The sequence below is a fragment of the Mus musculus genome, chromosome X (genome assembly GCF_000001635.26).
Source record: "Mus musculus strain C57BL/6J chromosome X, GRCm38.p6 C57BL/6J".
Taxonomy (NCBI): Eukaryota; Metazoa; Chordata; class Mammalia; order Rodentia; family Muridae; genus Mus; species Mus musculus.
In genome coordinates this window covers 33,520,472-33,533,700 of record NC_000086.7, presented here as the reverse complement: position 1 = coordinate 33,533,700, position 13,229 = coordinate 33,520,472, and the positions used below count along the sequence as shown (strand labels likewise).

Here is a 13,229-nt window from a genome sequence, read left to right as displayed (position 1 = left end):
CAGAAGTGTTAAGAAGCCAAAGGACACCACCAGAAGTTCTCCAGTGAGTTTCTCCCCATAGATTCCCAACAAACAAAGTCTAACTACAAAATGTAAGGCAGACAAACACACATATTTCATTAGTGAAGAGTCCCTCATCACACATCATTCTTTCATGTGCTTGTTTAGCAGAACATCCTTTCACCTGTGTCAGCTTCAGTAAAATGTTCTTTCATTTGTTTGCCTTAGACAAACACCATGCAACACAACTGACTGTCCAAAGAACCCATAAGTTTCCATTTCAGAGAGGTACACACATTTCCTTCAGGGTTAGCTCTCAGTTTTAGAAGAAAGGGAAAACTTGTTTGAATAAAAGGTACCTAGAAGGTGTCAGGAGCTATAGGTTTTGTAGGGAGTCTAACCAGAAAGGGCAGCTTCCCTTTGCCTGGGCAAGGAATGGAGCCACCTGTGGCTTCAGGCAGCTGTGACAGAACATGAACAGGCAAGTTCACTCTATATCATGGAGACTTGAGGCACAATCAGCAGACGTCCCCTCCCCCCCTAGGAAGGCAAGGACAATGCCAGCAGCAAAAGGACAGTGACAAGACTGCTATTCCTGGATCCAGTAAGGGACCATTTCCCAGAAAAAAGTACTTGTCCTTTGCCCATAGCAAGCTAGGAACTCTTACTAGCTTTTTCAGGCTGCTGGCTATCACAGACTCTGAAAAAAGAAAGGCCTGAGATATATTCAATGTTGATTTGTGGTTGAAACTGTCCAAGTAGTCCCTGTTGAAATGGCCTTTAGTGTCCCTTCAGTGCACCTGCATGCCCTCACAAGGCCATTTTTTCCCTGGGCCTTCGTGCTCCCCACACCCCAAACCTACCCACCATGCTACCTTATCTCTCACCACCCAGAGACAGCCTTTCTTCTTGGAATTGCTTCTCCCAGGGTTAACTCTTTAATGTCTCCATCACTAGGTATGCATCGGTCCTTCTGGATTCCCAGGTCCGTTAGCCTCTCCTCAGGGTCCTCTCTGATTGGCTCACCCTGCCCACCCTTGCTGTATACCTCTTTACACTGCTGTGTGTATCCTTCTTCCTGAATTCCTTAGTTTTCCTGAAAGCCAGAAGGTGCCACCATGCCTCACCCTGCTTCCACACCTCTTCCCAATCTATATTTCTTTCTTCACTCTATTCCTCTTCCAGGGAGCCTCTCTCTGCCACCCCTCTCTCTTTGGCTTCCTTCCACCTCTCTTTGGACAGTCATATCATTCTGCCCCCTCCTCCACCGCCCATCTCCAGTTCCTTCTCCTCTCCCCCACCAAGACCAGACCAGATAAGTCCCATTCCATTTTTAGATGACTGCTTATGATACTAGCTCACTTTTCTCACAGGCTGAATTGACAGCTGCTCCATCCGTCCATTTTCCACTCACCAAACACACCCAGCAGAGTGCTTCAGACAGCATGCCATACCCACAGAAGCCTGCATTCTTCAGGACAACTGGTATGTTTGCATTGAGCCCAGGACACACTCTAGAGCAGCAACCTGAGCCCATCTGGAAATTACAACTTCAACTTTATTTCCAAAGAAATTAACTTTATTTCTGTAGTTGTGATAATGCAGTAACAAATGGTTAGAAGTGTTTTATCAGGTCGTAGAGATAGATATGGAAATCATCTTCAAACTTGATGAAGTACAGTAGGCTTGGCTTCAACCTGGTGAATGACCATTCCGACCCTCCTGGAGTGGTCATCTTTGGTGTATTCCACGTGTTTTCCTATCAGGCCATCCACAAGCTCCAGGTCGATGTCTAAAGGAGGGAGATCACTGAACACCTCCACAATAAGGAGGTCACCCTCTTTATAATCATCCAGAAGCTGGTACATGTATAATACAGGATCTCTCTTATAAGTAATATAAAAGTTGCTATCCAAGATAGACACTTGTCCCAGGACCATCCCCCTCCACTCGTCCTTAGAGCCATGCTCACCCTCAAATAGATGATTAACTGCTTTGCCAATTATGACATCAGCAAGGCTGGCATCAGTGACTCGAGATGATGCCACTTTGTCAGAAAGAACCTTTAGGGACAATACCCTCTTATCTGTGTGAAATTCCAGCCCATACATGCAGTCAATCCCATCATATTTCTCCAGGTACAGGGAGGGGTTTATAGGCACCTGATCCAGCACAGTCCCTTTCCACTGTGTGATAGGCTCATCTCCTTCTTTCCTCTCATGAGAAATTCTGCAGCCCACAATGTTCCTTTGGGGCAGGGCTGGAGATCTGCTCCTCTGCCTCTTCCAACCAGCCCTGGCACCTGGTTGTGTGGTGCTGTCTCTGCGGTTCCCTAGGGCCCCTGTGAAGGAAGTACTAGAGAGTGGCAAAGCTGTTGGCTGGTGTCCAATAGAATCAGGAATTCCCCAAAAGGGGAACAATAGACTCTCCTCAGTGACTGGCTGTTCTTTTCCCAGATACTAGGTGCTCTGCTGAGTCTAGAGCCCTGCCCCCATAGGATAGTTGCAAATCTGTTTGGAAGTCAGGAAGAGCTTTAAAGTGCCTCTCCTCCCTTCATTTTAGTGTCCTGAGCTTCCCTGCCTGCTGCCCCCAGTCCCCTCTGTTTTCCCTGGCTGCTTCCAGGTACCCACCTCCGGGCTCCACCTTGTTCTTTCCAGAACCTCAGTCTGGCTCTGAAGGACATCCCCAGGTTCTGCTGCTCACTGCAGATCCCACCTCCCAACTCTTCCCCTTTGTCTTCCCCTGTGCGGGGGTTCCCACTGCTACTTTGTTTCTCCTGAGGGGCTCAGTCCCATCCCCCTCCACCACCACCACTGCTCCAGGACGCCCACCTTTTAGCCTGCCCTTTCTAGTGTCCTACTGCCAGAGATAGTGGCTGCCAGAGGGCCTCCGGACACCTTGTGGCCACTTCTGCTAAAAGCCTGAGGAGAGGTGAAGGAGTCCAGCCCAGGGAGAGCTTGCCAGAGGTGAGAAGGAAAGATCCTCCTGCTGCAGGAGGCAAGAGTTGTGTGAGCCCGTGACTGGGCAGATGAAGTGACTGTTGCTGGTGTCCTGGTGCTGCTGGTGTGCTCCCGGGTCCTTCAGCTTAGCTCTCTGGAGGCCAAGATCCTTTGCCACCTTGAGATTCAGCCAAAGGCTTCAGCAATAATAGTTCCCTCCCCTTTCCCAGAGACCAGCTTCCTCCCTGCAAAGAGTCCCCTCCCTACTACCTATCCCTTTCCACTGTTTTAGAGTTCTGTTCCACTAGAACAGAACTCAGGGTGATCAATTCATTCTGGCTTCATGGTCTTTGCAAAACCTTTTTAACCTGGCCGGGAATCCTCCATTTTTTTCTGCGATAATTATATCCTTTGGTTAATTTCTTTAGTTTAAATCCTTTCATGTTGGGAGTTATTAAGACAACTCTATTGTCTTGATCTCTGAATTGGGCCTCTCCCCCCAAGAAGAAAAGGGGGTCAAAGCGGGCCACCGATGCACCATTCTGAGAACAACCACAGAATATTCCAGCCCTAATTCAGTGTCAGATGTCCTGACCACAAGATGTAACCTGATACCACCAAGTTCCTGCTTCCCCTTGTAGCTGCCAAAAGAAAAATTTCCACTGCCCCACCCCTCCTGCTGAGAAGTACTTCCTCTTTTGCTTGTGCATTTCCACTGCCCCATTCCTCCTGCTGAGAAGTACTTCCCCTTTTGCTTGTGCATTTAAGCCTTGCTGAATACAGAGAGACCTTGATGCTACTCAGACTGCTTCCATGTCGTTCTTGTACTTGGTTTCCGTCTCTCTCTCTCCCCCTATTTGGTTCTTAGGAGAAGGTCCCCTCGAGACCCTCGAATAACTGGACCTGCTGGACGGGTCACTTTCAGTGACCCTTTCATCTGCTTTTCATCTTTCAGGAATTTGTTTTAAAAACACAACACACCTAGCCCCCAATACACTGATAAAATTGTTCTGTGTACCCGAATTCCCTTTTCTTTCCTTTGGAGAAACTTTGAAGGGAGAAATGTGCTAGCACTTTGTTTGCCATTTTGACCTAGTTTCAACCTAATTTTTACTGACCTTTCCCTGATCTTTCAATTGGATGTGGTTTCCCCCCCCCCCCCGCTTCTTTAAGGCTTTACGTTATTGGAAAAGAACTGTGGTTATAGGTATGTAAATTTCTTAAGACTGACATATAGAACAAAATCAATTTCAATCTTATCTTTTAACTCCTAGGCCCCACAGCTTAATATTAAAATTATTTCATTTCCCCCTTTATTGTTCGTGTTTTCTGAGGACATTATATAATTTAAAGCTAGTTTTTCTTTTTATCTAATACATGATTATTGCTTATTTAATTGTATTACTGTCTTTAATGTGTAAAATTTGATTTTGCAGTGAATGTTACTTTCTCTCAGTCTCTGAATTTTTTCTCTTTTCTTTTTTTAATTAGGTATTTTCTTCATTTACATTTCCAATGCTATCCTAAAAGCCCCCTCATGCCCTCCCCCCCCACTCCCCTCCCTCCTCCCACTTCTTGGCCCTGGCATTCCCCTGTACTTAGGCATATAAAGTTTACAAGACCAATGGGCCTCTCTTTCCACTGACGGCCAACTAGGTCAACTTCTGATACATATGCAACTAGAGACATGAGCTCTGGGCGGTACTGGTTAGTTCATATTGCTGTTCCAGCTATAGGGTTGCAGATTCCTTTAGCTCCTTGGGTACTTTCTCTAGCTCCTCCATTGGGGGCCCTGTGATCCATCCAATAGCTGACTATGAGCATCCACTTCTGTGTTTGCTAGCCCCAAGAATAGCCTCACAAGAGACAGCTATATCAGGGTCCTTTCTAGGCAAATGGATGGACCTGGAGTCTCTGAGTTTTAGAAGAATAGTTCCACAAGTACTAGTAATAAAATATTCATCAGAATGTAAATTTTTGTGAAATGCCTTAAATTCTGAGGGGAAAAATAATCAATTTTTAATTTTTGAACTAAGACTAGGTCTACTTAAAAAATATTGGAGTAATAGTATACTATTTTATTAAATTGTCATAAATCTGTTCCTGAGTTCATATTTGGTTCATTAAAAATGTACGCTATGAGACAGGCATGGTGGCACACGCCTTTAATCCCAGCACTTGGGAGGCAGAGGCAGGAGGATTTCTAAGGATTTCTAAGACAGCCTGGTCGACAAAGTGAGTTTCAGGACAGCCAGGGCTACACAGAGAAACCCTGTCTCAAAAAAAGAAGAAGAACAACAAAACAAACAAACAAACAAACAAACAAACAAATGTATGATATAGCAAAATCAAACACAGAAAATAGCCAATAATCTGATCCAAAGCCCTATGAATAAATATTTAGGATGTACTGATAGTATGGTGGTCTGAAAGAAAACCTTTCCCATATACTCCCATAGGCTCCCAGGGAGTGGAACTATTAAGAGGTGTTGCCTTGTTGAAGTAGGTGTTGCCACGATGGAGGAAGCATGTTACTGAAGATGGGCTGAGGTCTCAGAAGCTCAAGCCAGGCTTAGTGGCTCTCAAACTTTCTCTGCTGTGGCATCTCTTCTCTCTTTTTCCAGCACCATGTCTACTTGCATGCAATAAAGAACTAAACCTCCTAAACTGTCAGCCAGCCTGTATTAGTCAGAGTTCTCTAGAATCACCGAACTTATAGGATATCTCTATACATAAGGAAAAATAATTGGAATATTTACAGTCTGCTGTCCAATTAACCCAACAATGGGCCGCTGTGAATAGGAAGTCCAAGAATCTAGTAGTTGCTCAGTCCCATGACGCTACTTGTTTCAGCTGGTCTGTATAAACTGGAATCCCAATAAACTGGAATCCTAACGAAGTATGTTCCAACAAATGTGCTGGCAAGTGCAAGCAGGCAGAGAGGAAGGAAGCCCTCCTTCTTCCATTGTCCTTATGTATACCTCCAGCAGAAGGTATGGCCCAGATTAAAGGTATCTACCACCAAGCCTGGACCGAAGCTGTTGTTTACTTGGAACTTGTTGTCCCAGGCTAGCCTTGAACTCAGAGATCTGCTTGCCTCTGTCACATGGTATCTGAAACACAAGCTATTTACTTTACTTTTTTGTTTTGTTTTTTTTTGAGACAGAGTTTTTCTGTATAGCCCTGGCTGTCCTGGAACACACTCTGTAGACCAGGCTGGCCTCGAACTCAGAATCTGCCTGCTTCTGCCTCCCAAGTGCTGGGATAAAAGGTGTGCGCCATCACACCCAGCACAAGCTATTTACTTTAACCACACAACTACTTTTAAGACAATGAAAACAATGACAAAATATTAAAAGAAGCATGATCATTTTGATTCAACATTTAATGTATAAGAGAATATTAACCTACTTACTTTTGTAAAGCAGTCTATATCCAAGGCAATATAAGAGTGTGTTTATTCTGTCTTCATAGCATAGCAGCCAATCAATAGATATGCCATACATCATATTTAGATAGATTATATCTAATATTTACACCTGAGATGATTACCCTTAGAATCCTAACCCACAGTGAAAGAGGGCTACGTGGGTCTTAAACTGTCATTTAAAAAATAAATCATAAGCTTATTCTGGTATTTTCTCTTTAAGTATTTCCCTTTACAATGGATGCAGTTCCTTAGGGAATTAGCATCTATGAAATTCTTGCTCACCTCTTAGATTTAATGGCCTGGTGAAGTAGTTCAGTAACTAAAGCCACTTGCCTCAGTTCCCTCCCTGTGACCCCTGTCCTGGAAGGGGAGAAGGAAGCTTGCAAGTTGTCCTCTGACCTCCTCAGTTATGGTAAGGCACAAGCATTCCCACTTCTCTCACATCCACACATACAAATAAAAACGAGGAAAAGCATCTTAATACTACAAGGGTCCAAAAATTACTGAAGGTAGACCCCAGGCTCAGATAGTATGCAAAAACAAAGAGCTTTTATTCTGTAGAAATCACCAGCATTTGGGGGTTAACAATTCTTTGAAATGGCAACCCCCACATAAAGGCATGCAGGCCTTCTTACAGGGAACTTGGGAACTCTCTAGAAGAATTAGGTAATCTAAAATTTCATTAGTGGTTGCTGGGAGGGGGAGGCACGGTTATAGGTAATGAGTGTTCTACATACCTATGTCATGATCATTCAATCACTTGATGAACTAGGACAGCCCAGTGCATGAGAGGGTTTGATGATCTTGTTCTGGATTTTATGGTCTGTTCCTACAGCTGGTGTCTTCTGACCTAAGCTTCTGGGACTTACTATGGTCTATTCTTTAAGCTGGTGCTTTATGGCCTTTTTTGACACCAGGCCTGGTCCTCAAATTGGAGACAAATGAGGTCCTTAAATAGGGACAAGTGTATATTTCTAAGACTGACCATTTGGTGTTATATAACCAACCATTCAGGGATTCATCCTTGGGGAAGGATGGTTCTTCCTCTCTCAACAGTTGATTATTTGAAACCCTTCATCTGGGGTCAGTCCCCATGTGATTCACCACCTATTTTTTGATATGTCATCTATTATTTACACTGTTCAGGACTTGGTTTTTGTAAATATTATTTCTTTTATATTTTGAGATTGTTGTGCAATTATACCATTTCCCCTTCCTTTTCTCCTTCAAGTCTTTCTATATACTCTCTTTGCACTATTTCTCACCCATTGCCTCTTTTTACCTTAATTATCATTACATACATATATTTATGCATACATGTATATGCATATACATACAAATTCCTAATACAACCTGCTCAGTATGTATACTGTTACTTGTATGCAAGTTTTTTAGGAAAATCAGTTGTATCTTTTTCACAGGGAAAGAATTTCACCCCCTTTCAGCATTCTTTAGTTGCCTGTAGTTCTTTGTATAGATTGAGGTTTGGTCTATGTATTGTAATGCTAATTCTGTACCCAAAGATCTAAGTCTATGAGTGAATTCTCAGCTTTACTGGCTTTATTGTGCAAACCTTGTTCCTTGATTTAAAATTACAGGTTAAATACAATTAGCTACAACCATTTACTGGAGGATTAAAGGTTTGGAGTGACCTGAATGCAAGAGAGACAGAGAAGAGGAGAGGAAGAACCGGAGAGAAGAGGAAGCCACCATGGGGGAGAGGTACCATGAACACATGGCCATAAGAAACAACAAGTATCTGGGATCCATTGCTAGGGAAGTAGCTAGGCCAGCAATTAGTAGATTAGGGGTGATCCCCCAGTAATTGCCAATGCCAAATTAAATAACCATAGTCTGAGTCTCATTTATGTGTAAACTCATAGGGGATAGCTTAAATTGGTTGTATTCTAGACTTTATATGGGTGTAGTAGCTCTTGACATTACTAGAAGACACCATCTCATAAAAGTCCCTGCTTCTCTGACTATTATAATCTTTCTGCAAGAGGAAAATTATGACTAGTACTGGAAACCTAGTCATCTGCTCAGAGCTAGTGATGTCATGGATCTTGGAGGAAAACCTACAACTGTCATTTTACTAAACCAGCATAATCCCTAACTACATTGCAAGTATTTGTTCTTATCTCCACAGATAAGTGTAACCCTTACTCCTCATTAAGGTCATAGAAGCCTCTCTGAATTAGAGACCATTAGATTAAAAAAAAAAAGCAAATTATAACAACAACTAGTCAAATGTGGAACACACTTTTAATCTTAGCACTAGGAAGGCAGAAGCAGGCAATGAGTTCGAGGTCTGATTGGTCTACATAGTGTGTTCCAGGACAGCGTGAGCTACGTAGTGAGACCCTGTCTCAAAACAAAATTGCAAACAAACAAAAAACTAAATATAAAACAGAACAACAACAAAAACCTAATGTATTACAAAATGTTTATAATGGCCAGTTCTACTCAGTAGGAAATTTTGTATATTTCCATTACAACTGAACTCAAAATCATTGCCATCTACTCCTATAGGAACTTAAAAGGAAACAACCTTAGTTTTTCTGTTTGTTTGCTTATTTTGTTTTGTTTTGAGACAGAAACTCACTGTGTAGCCTACTAGGCTGGCCTCAGATTCACAGAGGTCCACCTGCCTCTGCTGTCTGAGTGCTGGTATTAAAGGTGTGTACTTAGGCCTGACTCATATTAGAGTATTATTTACATCATTTTTCAAATTTTCTATAATTTTAAAATAATTTCTTTTTGATAGAAGAGAGGTTTTCTATTTATTTATTTATTTATTTATTTATTTATTTATTACTTATTCACTTTACACCTTGCTCACTGCCCCCTCCCCATTACCCCTCCCACGATTCTATCTCCCATTCCCCCTCCCTTTCTCCTCTGAGCTGGTGGGGATCCCTGGGTATCCCCTCACCCTGGCACATCAAGTCTCTGCACACATCCACAGAGAGTTATTTTTTTAGAAGAATATTAATATTAAACAGACAAGGAAGAATTTTCACAGTCTTTTTTTATATATATAATTTTTTCTTTTTTTCTTGGATATTTTCTTTATTTACATTTCAAATGTTATCCCCTTTCCTGGTTTTCCCCCGAAAACCCCTATCCCATCCCCCTCCCTCTGCTTTTTTGAGGGTCTTCTCCCATCCTCCCACCCACTCCCACCTGAATTTTCACTGTCTTAAAGGATAGTACTCCACATTATAGGATAATATACTTCATGCTTCTTCAGGTAAATTCAAAATATATGAATTCAGTAGCAAGAGAGAGTACCAAATATGCACCACCATCTCTGACAATCAATAGAGTTAGACGTGTCAGTATTAGATTGCATTCACTTGTTATTACAACATTGGTTATAATAGCAAAGTAGCTGAACAAAAATGATAATATCCTACAAAAGAATAGTTGAGTACATTGTGGTACATACTGTGAACTATATAATATATAGTTACAAGGAAGATAGTTTACAACTATTTTGTCAATTTGTAGTTATAAACTAATGTATATACTACAATCTCACATGTTAAAATATGGAAAAATTCAAAATATCTCTATGTATATTTTAAGTGGATATTGCTTCTAATATCATACAATAGGATTTGGAAGAATTCATACTAGGAACTTAATATTGGTGAACATGATAGGAAGTGAAATAAAGAACACTGCAGATTTCTCCTGAGATGCTAGCAAATGAAAAAGAAAGTAGATTATTGTTCTAATTACATATAGGTTTTTTACTATTATATATCAAAGTAAACTGTGTTAACTTATAGTAACTTTGGCCAATGACTCAACAACTATAATTCATTCCTGCTACTAGAGGTTTTATTTGGTAGCATTTGCGTCATTATATTTCTCATTATAAGGTGATGGGAGAAAAGGCCCTTGGTCCTGTGAAGGCTTGATGCCCTAGCATAGGGGAATGCTAGGGCAGTGAGATGGGAGTGGGTAGGTGGGTGGGTGGAGGAACACTCTCATAGAAGAAGCAGGGGGAGGGGGAAAGGGACAGGGGGTTTATGAAAGGGAAACTGGGAAGGGGGATAACATTTAAAATTTAAATAAAGAAAATAACCAATTAAAAAATAAGGTAATTCTATTTAAATACTTTTTATAAATGTATAAATTTTATGAAGCTTCTATGACCAGTCCAGCAGGTCCAGTTATTCGAGGGTCTCAAGGGGACCTTCTCCTAAGAACCAAATAGGGGGTAGAGAAAGACGAGAACCTTGTGCCATGAATGACACACAGAAGCAGTCTGAGTAACATCAAGGTTTCACTGTATTGAGAAAGGCCCAAGGCTTAAATGCACAAGCAAAAGGGGAAGTACAAGTACTTATCGGCAGGAGGGGTGGGCAGTAGAAATGCACAAGCAAAAGGGGAAGTACAAGTACTTATCAGCGGGAGGGGTGGGGCAGTGGAAATTTTTCTTTTGGCAGCTCATGGGGAAGCAGGAACTTGGTGGTATCAGGGTGTGGTCAGGACATCTGGCGCTGACTTAGGGCTGGAATATTCTGTGGTTGTTCTCAGAATGGTGCATTGGTGGCCCGCTTTTGACCCCCTTTTCTTCTTGGGGGGAGAGGCCCAATTCAGAGATCAGGACAATAGCGTTGTCTTAATAGCTCCCAACACTTCTGTAGAAGTATGTTTTGCTATGTCTTATCAAAAGTCCATTACTGCTTTCTATTGTGCTCCATATTCCCACATCTACCTTGCCCTGCCATCTTCCTCCCAATTTAATTATCCCAGTATAATTTCCCCGTATAATTTCAAGGATAACTCTATATCCTTGAAAGATCCACTCCTCCCCTCTCGTCACTTACTATCTACCTGACTTTCAAAAATATTCTGAATGGAATACACTTATCAAAAGTTTAAAAGCTAGCATCCACACATAAAGAAAGCATGTAATGCTTCTCTTCCTGAGTGGGTTATCTTACATAGGATGGATGTTTCTAACTCCATATATTTAGCTGAGGTTTTTGTAATTTTGCTTTTCTTAACAGTTGAATAGTATTCTGTTGTGTGAATCTACCACATTTTCAGTATTTGTTCATCTACTGATAGACATCTAGTCTGCTCCAATTTCTTTCTCTTTCTTTCTTTCTTTCTTTCTTTCTTTCTTTCTTTCTTTCTTTCTTTCTTTCTTTCTTTCTCTCTCTCTCTCTCTCTCTCTCTCTCTCTCTCTCTCTCTCTCTCTCTCTCTCTCACTTTCTATCTTTCTTTCTTTTTTTTTGGTTTTTCAAGACAGGGTTTCTCTGTATAGCCTTGGCTGTCCTAGAATTGTAGACCAGGCTGGCCTCAAACTCAGAAATCCACCTGCCTCTGCCTCCTGAGTGCTAGGATTAAAGGAGTGTGCCACCACGCCCAGTGCTCCATACTTTTTAAAAAATCTTGTTGCTGTTGTTGTTTTAGACGGCATCTCACTATGTTTTGGCTGTCCAAGAACTCATCATGTTTGAGGCTGGTCTCAAAGAGATTTGCCTACCTGCTCATTGAGGTCAAAAAAAGCCTTGTAAACACAGATAAGCACTGGAGTAGCCAGGAAAGTTAAACACACAGCTTACCTCATTTTCAATGAAATGAAGTGTGCAGCCATTCTTCCTGGAATGCTAGGAATGATGTCATTTTACAACCTGGAGAGCTTTTGCTGCCTGGTGAGACAGGCATTGTCCTTATCTTTAGAATTTATTTATCTTAGATATCTTTGACCTTTCCCCCCTAAATCATGAGCACTGCTTTTAGGTCATAAAAGTCATCGTATGGATAGAGCTTAAGTGACTTCCATGTTATCTTAGGGCCAGGCCAGTCCTGAAATCCACAGGCATGTTTACCTCAGTCATCCTAGACTCTAAATATCCTGTGCTATTTCTCAGTCAACCGTACCCATTCTTGTGAAAGAAGCCAGATGAACTTTGTAAAGAATCTCAATGTAAGCATGGCTTAAATTGCTGTGCACTTGGGATGGAGTTGTTATCTGAATACTTTTTTCCCCCAAATTGTGCTATGCTTAAATATGGATAAAATAAAATGACCTGGGCCAGACTCTAGAAGTCTTGTCCAGCACCAGTTATAATAAAATTGGTCTGAGCAAAATTTCTTTCTTACCTCACCCTGATTATTTCCCCCCTGTATACTATGCCTGAAGGAGAATCATCTTACCTCTGCCTCCTAGAAACTGGGATTAAAGTTGTTTGACACCACTCATGACTTCACGATGTTCCCTGAGAAGGATATGTGATTTTGGTGTGCTATTTATGACTGAGCATTCAGTAGTCCTTTGTTCTCTGCATTTTGACCAATTGGGGTTCTTTTTGTTTATTATCTTCGTTTGAAAAAGAAAGCTTTTGCAAGGTAGGTTTAGAGATGCACTAATCTATGCATGTAACTATTACGCCATTAGGAGTTGTTGAATACTATGTCCAGTTAGAGGAGTAATTACATTATGTTCTCCACTAGGGCCTATGACTCTGAAAAGATCAGCTTAGGAACTTTGGGAAGGCCATGAAACACTTGCCCCTCCGGAACAGAGAGGCTAATTAACATCTCTCAGACCACAGGGCAGGAACCATCCTGTGAGTGGGGACACATTCCGCAAGACTGACTGTTGCCCATCTTCAGACAAGGGAAGTCCTTGTCACCTCATTCCTTAAAAGACTAATCAGTTTAAAGGGTGCACTGTTCCCCCAATCATTGTGCCTAGTGGCTGGTGCTTTATTCTGTTCCTGGAAATCATATAAAAACTTGTCGAATGGGTACTGCGGGTCTCTACCTCTCTTTCGGGTCTGGGACCACCCCAGTGCACTGGAACAATGAATTCCTCTTGCTTTTTGCATCAA

At 41.8% G+C, this 13,229-nt stretch overlaps 1 pseudogene; it reads right to left on the bottom strand.

The window, feature by feature from the left end:
- Positions 1 to 1,615: 1,615 nt before the first annotated feature.
- Gm2231 lies at positions 1,616 to 2,683 on the bottom strand (annotated as a pseudogene).
- Positions 2,684 to 13,229: the final 10,546 nt, after the last annotated feature.